Here is a 16,049-nt window from a genome sequence, read left to right on the forward strand (position 1 = left end):
AAACATCATCTGTGTACATAGGTTGAAAATACACACAAGGCAGCAAGCACGTAAAGTGAAAATCTCAATATGAGACTCTAACTGCTAAGCTGAGAGTGTGTTAAGCTGCAATAGAGAACACAGGGGGCCTGAGAAGTCAGAGTATTCTTCCTAATAAGAATAACACCAAAAAACCCTAACATTTAATCTTTATGTAAGTATATTTTCTCATTTGAGATTGATAACATGAGAGGCTAGAGTCCATATGATAATTTTTAATTTACTCAAAAAATTGTGAAGCTCCACAGCTCCAAGTTTTTATAGACCACAAAACACTGGAGCCTGGCTCGGCTCTGCCGTCCGGTCTATCAATTCTGGAGCTGTTCCTTGCTGTTTTTCTCGAGGATCCACCTTAAATTGGGCTAGATTATGAAGGATGAAATCAATGCTGTATTTAATGCAAAAACTGTCTTTTTTTCCTAAGCAACCTAAATGTATAGTCGTAGCATGAAGCAAACAGAAAGGACATAATGTAGACAGTTAAATTTTATCTGAAATTTTAATGAACCATTTTACAAAATTTTGGCAAATGCATACATCTGCAAGGTTCTAATTCATTATTTATACATTAGGTGTGTAATTCAATATTTCTGAAAACTCACTGGGACAAGGATTATCTTAATCCTTTTCTACTTCCCCTCTAGGTGAGAATATCCAGGTATCTTCTTTCTAATTTTCTGGTGAATTTCCCTGAGATTTGTAGCATATGAAAACATTTATACCTAAAAAGGACCTGAAATGAGTTTAACACTAAATGTATTAGAATATCAAACATAAATTAAACACATGAGATCTACGGAAAGCATATATGTCTTGTGAATGGGATGTGAAAGTAGATTATGGGTAGCGACAGAAGAAGGAGGCACTGATGATGAGGCCATGAAGTTCTATCCATTTGTTTTGACTGTGCTGCAAATTTGTTCCAAGACTTCCGGCAGCCAGGTATTAAAAAAAAAAAAAAAAAAAAAAAAGTTGGCTCCAAAACTATCATCACCAAAGAGAGTAAACACACCAGAGACACACATGCGGCAGGGTTTTTCCAAGCAACAGGTTCTAATATAAAATTATAACAAAAAGATTTTATAATTCAACTCGGAGAATCAATTTGTTTTTCAGGAGCCAAGAAAATGTGGCACAAAATCACAGTTCATTTTAAACTAAGTATAACACCTAGGCTACATTGATGTGTGTGCGTGTGTGTGTTTTTCCACCGAGACACAGAAAGCAGTAGGAGCAAGTCAAAATATTGGCTTTCCCAGAAAGAGAAAGACAAATGCCACATGATATCACTTATGTATGAGTCTAAAACATGACCCAGATGAACTTATCTACGAAACAGAAACAGACTCCATGACATAGAAAACAGATTTGTGGTTGCCAAGGGGGAAGGTGGATGGGGGGAGGGACGGATTGGGAATTTAGGGTTAGCAGATGTAAATTATTACATAGAGAATAGATAAACAATAAGGTCCTACTGTATAGCACAGGGAACTATAGTCAGTATCCTGTGATAAACCATAATGGAAAAGAATATGAAAAATAACATATATATATGTGTGTATTACTGAATCACTTTGCTGTACAGCAGAAATTAACAAGACATTATAAATGAACTATACTTGAATAAAATAAATTTAAAAAAAGAAAAAATATATTGACTTTCCTCTAAGGATATGCACAATAATTCTTCTCTTTCTCACATACTCTATAAGAGTGATTGAAATACAATTGGCTGATAAATAGCTTAGATGCCAAGATAAAGAAATTAAACCTTTTTTTTTTTTTTTTGTCACCATGGAGTCTTATCAGTTAGCAATGCCGTAGACATAATGAGTCAACATTTAAAGAAATTAAATCCCTGACTATATTGGGTTAAATTGAGAAGAGATGAGGGACAGTACAGACTTCTGAATGCTAATTAAGGTCTCAGCTCTTTAATCTTCTGATAAAACATAGGAAGAAGCACCACAGGGGTATCAGCATAATGATGTCTAGCCACACTCGTCTCTGGCATGGGCTTCTTGCTTGGAAAGACTAACCTGGACATGGTCCCAGCTAGGGCCAGATCAGGGAAGCGTTTATACAGACTCTGAATACGGAATTCAGAACAGAGCCATCTCCTAGTGTTTTAGCCACTACAGAGTTATAATAAGCAATCTTACAAGACTGCTGTGACTCATTTGTTGAGGATATAACTCAGTAGAGAACTAGATTGGGAGGGGGGGTCACTGAGGGGCCTAGAAGTAACAGCCAACATTACAATAAGCTTTTAGGTGGCATCAGCAAAACAAGGTCAGAAATCTTTAAAGTTTTCTAACAATATGTTTGCTACTTTGTTATTAATAAGATGATACTTGCTGTACATTTTGGTACCAATAAGAACCCTCAATCAGGCTTGTTGAAGCAAATTTTGCAGAAATAGGGATAGTGAGTACAAGTTCCATTGGAGTGTGGGAAGAAAACGTTAGAAATTCTAAATTTTAATTTAGATTTAAAAAATGTAAAATAGGTAGCATTATAAAATACTCTGTAGTCTACATTTTTATTCTAAAATATTCCGTGGTTGTTCTAATATAAAAATATTAGAACTTATTTTTACGTATTTTCTGTTTCACCACTGCTTTCCTTTCATTTTGTTTATGTTTATAATGTACATAATATAGAAGTAAAATAATAAGATGATAATAAAAGATAACAACAGCCTAAACTTGTGAGAGAGATATATATTCCTCATAACAACTCTATTTGGTACATAGTATGTCTTTCATCCTTTTTAAATGAGGAAGCTGAGACACAGATTTATTAAATATCTTGCTCAAGGTCACACAGCTGGGGAATGACGGATCTGGAACTCAAACCTAGGCAGTTTGGATCCAAAGCTGGTCCTCCTAACCACTAAAGATGTGAGTGTATATAATTTATAACCAATACATATATCGGATTATATGTGTTTAAAGTTTATTAATATGCTTTATGGTTAGAAATGTTTGGAGACCACTTAGAAGACTGGTGGAATTTTGTGTGTTTAAGATTATTCATCCAACGAGGATAATAAATTCATAACAGAGATGTTTTCAAATACTCAGTAGGGTGTACTAGGTATTTGGTGAAAGGATAATAATAGGATTGCTTTTTTGAAATGCATGATTCAATGCATCTGTTAGTATTTATGAAGCACATGCTCCCTGATTGGCAGCACTAACCTAGAAGCTGTCGATAATATTCAAGAGATATAACACAGAACAAAACACCACCACCGTCATCTCTACGTTACACTTTACCACTCAGTAAAGGAGGCAGAAAGTCAAAAACTCCTGCCTGCTTCTACTCACTCCCATAAAAGTATAAAGTTTAGCACCAAGATTATATTAGGCCATCGGATTGTTTGATGCAGCACCTGTTCATTTCAACATTAATAACTTGGTTATAATTCTGAGAGACTTGGAATTGAATGACTAATATATGTAAAAGGAACAAAGATCTCAAATTGCACAGGAATAGTTTACATAACGTCTGGTTATAAGTGCTATTAAAAGTCAATGCTAGGGCTTCCCTGGTGGCGCAGTGGTTGAGAGTCCACCTGCTGATGCTGGGGACACGGGTTCGTGCCCCGGTCCAGGAAGATCCCACATGCCGTGGAGCGGCTGGGCCCGTGAGCCATGGCCGCTGAGCCTGCGCGTTCGGAGCCTGTGCTCCGCAACAGGAGAGGCCACACAGTGAGAGGCCCGCGTACCGCAATAAAAAAAAAAAAAAAAAGTCAATGCTAATATGTAAAAATTATAAAGTTCAGCAAGGCTTTTCATTGGGAAATAAGAGAAGATATACATATTTTTTCTCAAAGTTAAATTCTTATAAATATCTTATTGCCATTATGTGTACATGCATTGTAGCGATTATGGTCACTAAAGAAAACTTATCGTGAATAAGTTTTTATTATGTTCTCGATATCGATTCCCTTTCTCCCCTCAAAAATGCCTAGACTTTGGAGGTGACTGCTTCACACTCTTTCTCAGCCATATTATTTTAGGAGAAAATATCTCAACACTCAGTTCCAGAGATGAGGATGCAATTTCTTAAAGCAATTACTCTATATCAACTTCCTAGTCAAACAATTGTATTGGGTTTGGACATCTAATTAATGTCAGGCCAGAGACAAGAAGATATTTACTGGTGGCTTCTGCAGTGAAAGATGCCTCTCTTCATCTGAGTGAATAAGAAGTATATTCTCTTTTTCTTGGTAGTACAGTATGAGGATGTTTAAGTCTAAGCTCTAATAGGCATTATTTATAAAATAAAAGAGGACAACATGAGGTTAAACTCGTCCTGTAGACGAAAGCAAAGCATATAAAATAGATAGGATAGGATCTGGTGACTTAGAAAACTTCACAGTCAAACCACATCTGAAGTCAAATGAATTTGTATTTTTGGTTAATTGTATTTTTGGTTATTGTGAGTAAATAAAATTCATTTTTATTAATTAAATTATTGTTAGATATTTATATTTTTGTTATTTAAGAATAAAAAGATTAAAGATTCTTGACATGACACAGTAACTGGTTTTGGACTAGTCCTCCTCTCATAAACAATTATGAGCTAATCATACCCAGCTGTGAACCTTGAAATAGTGGAACCTCACTAGGTAAGACTCATGACTACTCCAGCTTTCTACTTGAGGACAATTTCCTGACCTAAGTGCAAAGGGTTGTGGTCCAAGCAGATCACTGTAGTTGGACTGAACTGTGGAGGCAGAGATCAGAGTTTGGGGCAGATTAAATGGCTGGAGTATATGGGGCAGAGCAGCAGAGAAAAGTGAGGTGAGCAGGGCAGGGCCTCCAAAAGTCCGGTTGTTGGGAGATGTTCCTGCAAGTCCTTGGCTGAGAGTTGGACTGCACATACACAGAGCAATACATGACACAAGGCTAATCACAAAGAAACTGTTGTATGACTCACAGCAGAACAGAAACCCTAGAGGTTGAGCACTGCAAAAGGATGCCAGCATTCCACATTCATAAACGTTATCAACACCACAGGCATCAAAGCGACAGCCTTTAGGTTAACAGCCTTGCACAGGAGCAGTGGTTGGCAAACTACAGCCCAAATTCCAAATCTGGCTTACTGCCTTTTTTTTTTTTTTTTAACACGTGCATGTTTTTTTTTTAAATTAATTAATTAATTTTTTTTTTTGGCTGGGTTGGGTCTTCGTTGCTGCACGAGGGCTTTCTCTAGTTGCAGCGAGCGGGGCTACTCTTTGTTGTGGTGCACGGGCTCCTCATTGAGGTGGCTTCTCTTGTTGCGGAGCACGGGCTCTAGGCATGCGGGCTTCAGTAGTTGTGGCATGCAGGCTCAGTAGTTGTGGCTTGCAGGCTCTAGAGCACAGGCTCAGTAGTTGTGGTGCACGGGCTTAGTTGCTCTGCAGCATGTGGGGTCTTCCCGGACCAGGACTTGAGCCTGTGTCCCCTGCATTGGCAGGCAGATTCTTAACCACTAGGCCACCAGGGAAGTCCCTGCCTGTTTTCATAAATAGAATTTTATTGGAACACAGCCCCCTTTATTTATTTATGTATTGTCTAGTTGTTTTTGTGCTACCATGGTGGAATTGAGTAGTTGAGATAGAGACCATATAAGTTTGCAAAGACTAAAATATTTACTGTGTGATAATTTACAGAAAAAGTTTGCTGCGTCTTGCCCTAGTATAAAGTCCACTTTTAGGCTTGCCTTAAGAAAGTCTAAATCAAAACCTAGATACGATTCTGGGAGGTGGGGCTGGGGGAAGATTTTTGGAGATTCAGCTCAGTTAAGTGAGAGAAGCTTAAGCTTTATCACGGACTTTTCACATATCTGCAATGACAAAATATAAAGTCAACTCTACATCGAGGTAAATATCAGTGTTTAACTGTATTATTGGACAAAAATTAATTATCTTCTTCTGAAGATAAAATCCAGAATCTCTGTGATATATAAGTGACAGTGTCTAGCACAAAATAAAATCTTACTGGTATGCAAAGAAATGAAATGTATGACCCGAAGTTAAAAGAGTAGACAATGGTAGCCAATATCTAGATGACTCATATGTTGGATATAATATTGTAAGGCAGCTATTAAAAATACTATCAAAAAATTAAAGGTAACATGTTCTTAATTAGTGATGAGATAGGTAATTTTAGCAGAAAAACTGTATTATAAAAAAGAACCAGGGCTTCCCTGGTGGCGCAGTGGTTAAGAATCTGCCTGCTGATGCAGGGAACATGGGTTCAAGCCCTGGTCCAGGAAGATCCCACATGCTGCGGAGCAACTAAGCCCGTGCGTCACAACTACTGAGCCTCCACTCTAGAGCCTGTGAGCCACAACTACCGAAGCCTGTGAACCTAGAGCCCATGCTCCATAACAAGAGAAGCCACTGCAATGAGAAGCCCACACACCACAACGAAGAGCAGCCCCACTCGCCGCAACTAGAGAAAGCCCGTGTGAGGCAACTAAGCCCCAATACAGCCAAAAATAAATTAAAAAAAAAAAAATAAATAACCAAATGGAAATTCTAGAAAGAAAAATTTCACTGGATAGACTTATCAAAAAACTGCGGATGAGAAGAAAGAGTTACTAAATATGAAATGATATCAAGAGAAATTATTCATTCTGAAAAGCTGTAAGGAAAAAAAAGCTTGAAAAAACATGAATGGTGGGGGTCTCAGAGATCTTTAGAACAATATTAAAAACACTAATATGTGTATTGGAATAATGGAAGAAGAGTGTGAAAAAAATGGAAAAAACATTTAAAATTATTAGAAAAAATTTAATGAAAGATGTGAAAAACCTGTATGTTGTAAATTATGCAACATTACTGACAGAAATGGCAGAAATTCTAAATTAGTGGAAAGATACCATGTCTATGAATTGAAACATTAAATCCTGTTGAACTGAAATATTCAATATTCTTATGATACCTGTTCTCCCCATATTAAACTATAGGTAAAATGCAAACCAGGTTAGCATTCCCATAGGATTTCTTTTTTTTTTTCTGTAAATTTACTAAACTGGTCCTAAAACTTGTATCTAAAATAATATTTTAAAGAACACTGGAGTGTAGGACTTAACGCTGTCTGATTTCAAGACTAATTCTGAAGCTACATTAATAAGAACAGTGTAGTATTAGCATAAGAATAGACATATACTGAAATAAATTAAAAGAGAATCCAGAAATCTACTCAAACAAATACAGTCAATTGAAAACATACATAGCCATTTGACTTTTGAAAAAGATAAAAATGTAAATAATTCAATGTGTAAAAAACAATAACTTCAATAAATGGTGATAAAGGAATTGAAGATTATATATATGTGTGTGTGTAAAATCAAACTTGACCTTTTTTTTTTTTTTTTTGCGGTACGCGGGGCCTCTCACTGTTGTGGCCTCTCCTGTTGCGGAGCACAGGCTCCGGACGTGCAGGCTCAGCAGCCATGGCTCAGGGGCCCAGCCGCTCCGTGGCATGTGGGATCTTCCCGGACCGGGGCACGAACCCACGTCCCCTGCATCGGCAGGCGGACTCTCAGCCACTGTGCCATCAGGGAAGCCCAATAATCTTTATACCCCTCTAAGTAGAGGACCTCTCACCCTTCCTCCTTTCCTCCCCACCTTCACTCCTTCCTTCCTTCCCTTTCTCACATTTTCATTTACCAGATATTATTTTCTGTGCTCTGATATGAGATCAGTTACAAACACAACACAAGGCAACATCTCTAACTTTATGAAGCTCATAGTCTAAAGGGCTTCTTAAACATTTCTGTATTCACCACTAAATCTATCAACGTGCCTTCCACATAGTGAGACAACAAAATTATACTGGCATTTATGCAGTGTCTCAGGAACTCCAACTTTACTAGTAGAATTGCATGCATTTTACTAGGCTGTCAGAAGAGAAGAGATACCTTGACCTAATGGACTATATAATGTCTCACTGGCCTTCTTTATAGTTCACTGAATGAAGCATATTCTTATACACCTCAGGGTCATCACGTGTACCTGTTCTTTTTGCCTGGAATCATGGAACATTTCCCACTACTTTGTTTCCCCTGGTCAGTTATTACTCACCCCTTAGATTACAGTTGAAATGCTAATTCTCACCAAGATCCAGTTCTGAATTGCAAACATAATTTTAGCATCTTTTTTATATTCTCTTGTGAGATACTATATTTTCCTTTCTAGTACTTTCACCAGTTGTGATATTCAAAATATAAAATGATATGGTACAGATATGAACCAATAAATGTGACTCTACTCTCAATGCTGGAGCAGCGTCCTGGGAATTTTCTGCTTGACGGGTGTCAAGCAGTCACGTAGTCTCTAAGCAGCAGCACTGTGACAGCTCCTAAGAGACTTGCCACAGTCTCATAGATTCAGCCAGGAAAGAGACATGAGCCAAAATCAATTTGGACAGTTTATTACGCATACTTAAAGCATAAGGAAGATCAGCATGGCATTGGCAATCCACATCTCTAGTATCAGTGGATGACATCAAACATGGGGTGCCACATGACAGACAACACAGGTGGTCGTTCTCTCTGCCACTGTGATTCAACTCTAAACTACAGGACAGCAGTTTCATAGCTTACAGTTTTACCCAGAGAAGGGGGAGTGGTGTGATATGGAAAGTCCCATGCCTCACTGGCATTAGGAAGACAGGAAGTTGCTCCATCACAGCCTCCTGCAAGGTACAGAGGGAAATGAGAAGCAGTCTTTCAACAGCTTCTAACAAGACTACCTATACTTCTGTGTCCCATGGAGGATCACAGGGCATTCCACCAAGACTTGGGTTACACTTCACATTAGCCTTGCTTTTGTGACTTATGTGGAGATATGCAAGGCTATCAGGTGGTCATGGCAGAGCCATTTTGCTACAATAAGTGTTAGCCATTTATCGATGAATGACAGCTTAGTGTGTGTGTGGGGGGAGGTACAGGATTCCAGGAGAAGGACCAGGATGAAGGAGACAAAGGTTATTTTCCAGCTGGTACATAAGTGCTTTAATATTTAAACGATTTACACACCTATATTAATGTATACCAGTTAAATTTAATCCCTACTTATTATAGTTGTCACCCATCCATTTATCTGATTGTTAATGTCTCATACCCTCACTAGACAACAGTCTTGTTCACAACAGGGACTGCTTCCATTTTGCCAACCACTGAAGAGATAATTGTTAAAATTGTGCTAGGTACCTGGTGGATGTGTAATAAATATTGGATCGACACATGGGCAAATGAGTAAATTTGATGCTAACACCACATACTGTACTAAAATAACAGGTTTCTTATCTTTCTCCAAGCACTTTTATTTTTTTTTCCTGATGTGTGTCTGAAGAGCCTCCGTGTTTACAAAAACTCACTATCTAGTTGAACATTTTGAGGATTTCTAGTCCTCACTTTAACAGTCCAAAGAATGCTCCTCCAGGAGCCCATTCAGGCCATCACGTAAATCTCTTCTCTCTGGCAGTTAATGGACATGACAGACAATGGCTGCACTTCCTTCTAACAGGCACAGGAATTGATGGTTTATTAACATTACTGACAGGAGTGCTGAAGGGACAGTGGATTAAATCCAGCACAAAATTTTGTAGGTGTCAGGATTAAGTCCGAGGTAAATATTCTGAATAGTTTTTTTTTTTTTTTCTACGTGAATCTGCCTGAATGTCATAGTCCCCTCTATTTGTGTAAATCTTCCTGCCATTTGAAAGCTGGATGAAGTCAGTTGTTTAATGTTGTCACTGCCGAAGTACAGCAGCTGCTCTGGATACATGTTCCAAACATCCTTTCAAAATTTTTATTCTACTAAGTGAATTTTGTTGAAAGCAGCAGGTATTGAAATGCCTACATACCAGCTTGTCAAATTCCCTGCTATTCTAGATGTGTACTTTTTTTTTCCCCTTTAAACTCATTTTAATGCATTTTAGTAGGGAGTTTTAATATATTTCCAAGGCCTCTTTCCCAACAGACCTATTTTGTTCTTTTCACTTGAATTTAAAAGTGGAACAAAAGACACAGGATTTGGCATTTACAGGGTAAGCTACACTCTAGGGAATACCCAAAGTCCTAGAAGTGTGGTATTCATCCAGAAAGGGAACAAAGAGCTTCGCAACCTATGGCAATATCTCAGCCCTCATGCAATTATATATAACATGATCCACATTTTTTAAGCACCTTCTGTTTTTAAAACATACATTAAATAGTGCTTATACATGCAGGTCAAGTTCTAAGCAATTTATACCTATATTTAATAGGTAAAAAGCTAAACAAAGTAAGTGTTCTTTACTGGTTTTACTAGATGTGCAAACAAGTTTGTGGAGGTCCAGCAAACTATATAGATAATATGTAGAAGAAATAAATTCAAACTCATATTTTGATGATTCCAAAGCCCACTCTTATCTCTCTCAAATTCTTCACCTCTTTTAATTCTTGGCTCAAGTGTCATCTGCTTAAAGAGTTTTTCTAGACTTTTAGCATTGCAAACTACCTTACTTCCTGCCTGAAATTGCCCATCCTCTATTTCTCTCTACTTTTCATTTTTCCTCTAGCACTTAACTTTCCAATATACTACATAAATTATTTTTCTATTTATTGATTATTGCCTGTCACACCTACTTGAACATAAACTCTAACCAAGTAGGAAACTTCTGTTCACTGATGAATCTCATAAGCACCTGGAAAAGTGCCTGGTAATATTAACCTCTCAAAAAAACTTGTTAATCGAATGCATTATCTTTATACTACAACATGACTTAGAAGGTCTTTGTAAGGATTGGAAACACTTTTAAATGTGATCAAGGCACATAGTTGGTGTCCAACAAAAGAGAAAGATAATGATGATAACAATAATAATTTATATTATGATTAAAGAGAGATATTATCATTTTTTAGTCAAGCTACTGCTGCATTATTTAATATTTAGTTTTCTTATTAGCAGATCTAAAATTCTCCCCAGTCTCAGTTGCCAGTACAAATGCCAAATTGTTAACAAAATGATGACTTTTATTCAAATCAATTCAATTTGATTCCACAAATATTTATCATTCATCCTGTAGTAGTCAATATGCAAATTATGAGGATTATGAAGATGCATAAGATACAGACTCTGCCCTCCAAGAATAGGTACTGTAGGGGGGATATCATGCATAAACTAGCAATTACTTCCCATGTGAATAGGGTATGCGCTACAATGGAGGATGGCATAAGGTTCTGGCGGCGGTTTTCAATTTTGAATTACTTTTATTACAAATGGCAAGAAGGATGTAGAGTTTCTTTCCATGCTACAAAAAACTGGCTTCCAAACTGTACTACTGGGTGAAAAAAGGAGACTGAAAATTTTCTGTAATCTAACAACACAAATTTTATTTTCCTAATGTTTAAATATATTTTACTGAGCTAATTAGGATAATGACTAAAATCACCAGTGAGGATCAAATACAGTTGGCTCCGAAGCACAAATCTACAGGAACAGTCACATAAACTCCTTTATCCAATCTTTACTATTAAATGTTTATAATTAAGGGTATTGATAAGCGTTCTGAAATATAATTTAAAATACTTGTGTTTCGTTTTTCCTTTTCTATTTACTAGCTCTAAGATTATCACCAATACCCTTATTTTCTCAAATCTTCAGTTTTTTCATCTGTAAAACGGGAATAATAGTAACAGTGAAAATTTATGGAATATTTACCATGTGCTAAGAATTGTGCTGATACTCACATGTTATTTTGTTAAACTTTGCAAAGCTCTTTAAGTATTATTGTTACTACCACTCAGCAAAGGAGGCAAGAAAACCTTAAAAAGGCTTTACCTTTATGGCCCAAAGTTACCTTACTAGAATCTGGCAGTAGGTACTCATATGCCTGATTCCAAAACCTTCATCTAATTAAGACTATTGATCTGAGGTTATATAAGAAGATAATGCACAGCTTTTCCCCCATTAATTACGCTGTTCGGGGCTTCATTGTATCCCAAATGATAGTAAACTGTAATGGGACATTAAACTTGTTCCTTCCCTCTATATGACTAAGAACAAAAATGCTGAAATGCAAACTGGATTTTTCATGTGAGAAATGTTTCACGAAACCACAACATATAACACAGAAAGAAAACAAGAAACTTTCAAATCAATGTCTTGATTAATCAAATTTTCTTGTGAGGATAGCATAGTCTTAAAAATTTTGAGCTACAAAGAACCTGACAAAGATAATTAACTTAATCCCTCTGTGGGATTTCCTTTCTAGTAAAATAGTACTAGGATGTTTAACAACGTCAAAGTGTTCTTCTAAAGTTTACATGAGGTAATGAATGCAAAAAATTGATGCACAACTTTTTTGAGGGGTCTTTGGAATAATTATCTTGTAGAGCTGTCACTTTGGTTTCAGCAGAATTGGGCTTTGTAGCCCAATTCATTAGCTATACAGCTTCTCTAAACACAATAAAAAAACCCTCAAATTTTCTGTTGGCCTTCTTAATATGTCACTGATCTATCCTTACAGTTAGAGAGGTTACATGACTTGTAATTGTAGCTGTCAAAATGGGGGTCAAAATGTGTATTTCACATGTCTTGAAGCTATCGCTTAGCTTTATCTGCTTAGCCTCCAGAGGGCTTAGTGTATTCCTGTGTCAGTGATCACCATCTAATTCTGAGAAACTCATATCTGGATAATGAATGAATGAATAAATGTCTTCTAAATAACACGTTTTATGGAACATGGGAAAATTTTTTTTCTGGGCAATTTGGTAAATTAAACTTTGCAAGGAGTTGTTTTAAGGTTTACTGTTCCTCTTCCTCAGGTGTCCCCTTATGTGGCATTCATTCACTCATCTCATTCATCAATTCAGCTACTAGTCACCTCATCCACTCATCATTTATCCTTCCACTTGCATACCCCCTATCCTATTATCCATGCATTCCTCCATTTACCTACTCATCCATCCATCCACTTATCTATCTCCCAAATCATCCATGTCTCCGCTCATCTATCCACCCATTATGCATCCACCCATTCACTTACTCAATCCAGTAATCTATCCAAACGGCTCAGGGTGGCATTTGAGACACAAAGAAGAGTTACATTAAGCTCATCTCAGAGAAGGAAAGAAGAGAAACTTAACCTCTTTCAGTTAGAGAATTGAAAAGGATATTCAGATTATTTCCAAAGATCTAATCATTTCTTATTCCTACACATTTAAATCAGGAATCCTTAGAGTAATGTGACTGTGTATGAAAATAACTGCACTCCAGCCCCAATCATCTGAGGCAGAATCTCAAGTAGCTTAGCATGGGCTTCAGTGTTTTGAATACCTACACATAAATTTCAATTCAAATCCATCGTTAAGAAGCACTGCCTCTGAGGCGGTACAGTGAGGCTTTCACTGAGGATCATGATTCCCTTGGCACATGCCCCAGTAGGACACACACATTCTTACTCATGCTTAACAGTAGTATAAATCCCATACGTTCCCAAGACAGAGGTCATCTCAACATCAGTACACTCAAAATGTTTCATAAATGTAGCTGTTTAAATTAAACCAGTAAACTGCTGGTGTCAGTGAAGAGAAAAACAATATATTTTGGAACTGCCTCACTCTGTGTTTGTCAATTGAAAATAAACCAAATCTGCATGTGTGCGTGCATGTGGGTGTGGGTGTGGTTTCAGAAGGAAGCTTCCCCTTTAGTCTCCAAGAGTCAGGAACACAGAGGGAGTAGTTGCCTGGATTTTCTCTCCACTGCTTTTCATTCAAGGAGTGGGGGAGGTGTGGATTTTATGAGTGGTGAACTGCGAGACTTCTAAAAATTCACTTTTCTATACTCAGCAGGATTAAGATCTGCTTCCTGTTGTCCTGTTATAGCCTTTTATAAACCCTTCTACCCTGTGACTGCTATACTTTAGGAAATGTAAGGCCCAGGGCCTGGTTTTCGTAACCAATTGTGGAGCCAACCCAGCCCTGCTCTTGGGATTTTATACATGAAGATGTGGTTTGCGTTGTAGCTAGCCTAATATCTGCCTCACACGCCAATTTCTCTTATGCAAGGCCACTTTAGGGAGTGGCCTGGGGTGAGGACAGTATTAAAGGTCTCATATTTGGCTATTGGTAATCATAATCCCACCCTCCAATCCTGGAATAAGCATGCTATTAGATTTCCATTCTTCTGATAGCTGTGCTGTTTTTCAACTTGTTCAGAACATAAAAATGAAAAGTATTATTTTAATATTATCTTCAGGGAAACCTCCAAGTTATATTTGTATACATACACATAGGTATATGTGTGTATATATATATATATATATGCATATCCAAACTAAATATATATTCATATACATATATAAAATTTCAGCACTTCTTGAAATGTGACATGACCAAATTGATCATGAGATACTTGCTCCATCATCTGTTTATTCTTCAGCTGGAATTACTATGGAACTGTAGAAGAGATCAGCTTACCAACATCTACTCATAAGCCAGATTCCTGCATAATCCTTGGTATCTTCTTACCCTTCACCTATCATATCCAGGTCATGGCTAAATCATCTATATGTTACCTTCTAGGTATCTTTCAACTCTGCCCATTCTCTCCATTTACACTTCAGAAACTCCGTCCAAGTTACTACCATCTATAGTAATGATGGTAGATGGTCCAAGTTACTACCATCTGTAATGATGAAAGGAAGACTAAAATGGAAGGCAAAAAAATCACATAGGTGTTGCTTTATCTACAGAAAAGCCGCCTCAGATCCATTCGACAAGAGTAGTGCCAAGGTATGGGATTGCTGAAAGCAGGCTGTAATATCTGTTGCTCCTCAAAATGATATTTGTCCTCCTGGTAACACATAGCCTATGAATGCAGTGGCTATAACTGCTAGAAAGGTATAGGATCCATAATATAGGCCACGTCCTACGTGAATGTAAAGGCAGATAAAGAATATGGAAGCTCCATTTGCACGTATGTATCGAATGATTCATCCGTAGTTAACATCACGGCAGATGAGTGTTACTGATGAGAAGGCAGTTATTGTGCCTGGTGTGTAATGTATTGCTAGGAACAAGCCTGTTAGGATTTGTAGAATTAAACAAATACCTAATAGAGAACCAAAATTTCATCATGACGAGATATTTGATGGGGCTGGGAGGTCAATAAATGCATTGTTGATGATTTTTATTAGTGGGTGTGATTTTCTGATGTTGGTCATAGGTGTTCTTACAGTTGAATGACAACGATGATTTTTCATGCCATTAGTCATGGTTAGAATCCATGTGGGAATGATGATGACATGTATGTATTTTAAGTGTTATTTTTGTGATTAGTTTTGTGGGGTTTTCTTCAAAACCTTCACCTATTTATGGGGGCTTTGGGTTGACTGTGGGTAGTGGTGTTGGGTGCGGGACTGTTGAATTTTGGTGGCTCATTTTTAGTCTTGATGGTGTTTTTGATTTATTTAGGGGGGATACTGGTTGCATTTGATTGCACGACAGCTATGGCTACTGAGCAGTATACTGAAGTTTGGGTTTCTAATAAGACTGTTTTGGGGGCATTTCTTTCAGGATTGATAATAGAGAGTTTTTTGTTGTTGTTGTTGTTTGTTTGTTTGCCGTACGGGGGCCTCTCACTGTTGTGGCCTCTCCCGTTGTGGAGCACAGGCTCCGGATGCGCAGGCTCAGCGGCCATGGCTCACGGGCCCATCCACTCCGCGGCATGTGGGATCTTCCCGGACCAGGGCACGAACCCGTGTCCCCTGCATCAGCAGGCGGACTCTCAACCACTGCGCCAGCAGGGAAGCCCGATAACAGAGTTTTTAATGGTGCTGTATGTTTTAAAGGATGAAGAGGTGGAAGTCGTGTTTACGTTTAATGGGCTGGGGGACTGGGTTATTTATGACACCGGTCATCCTGTTTTTTTAAGGGAGGAAGCTATGGGGACTGCAGCATTATATAGTTATGGTACTTGGTTGGTAACTGTTACTGGCTGATCGCTGTTTATTGGTGCT

The 16,049-nt window shown here is 37.7% G+C and overlaps 1 protein-coding gene across 4 annotated transcripts in view; it reads right to left on the minus strand.

Moving 5' to 3' along the window:
- The window catches only part of LUZP2 (leucine zipper protein 2), a 445,406-nt gene that overhangs the window by 55,547 nt on the left and 373,810 nt on the right, over positions 1–16,049 (minus strand). The gene's annotated exons all lie outside the window — the stretch shown is intronic.

This window comes from Globicephala melas, chromosome 8, assembly GCF_963455315.2.
Source record: "Globicephala melas chromosome 8, mGloMel1.2, whole genome shotgun sequence".
In the NCBI taxonomy this organism is placed as follows: domain Eukaryota; kingdom Metazoa; phylum Chordata; class Mammalia; order Artiodactyla; family Delphinidae; genus Globicephala; species Globicephala melas.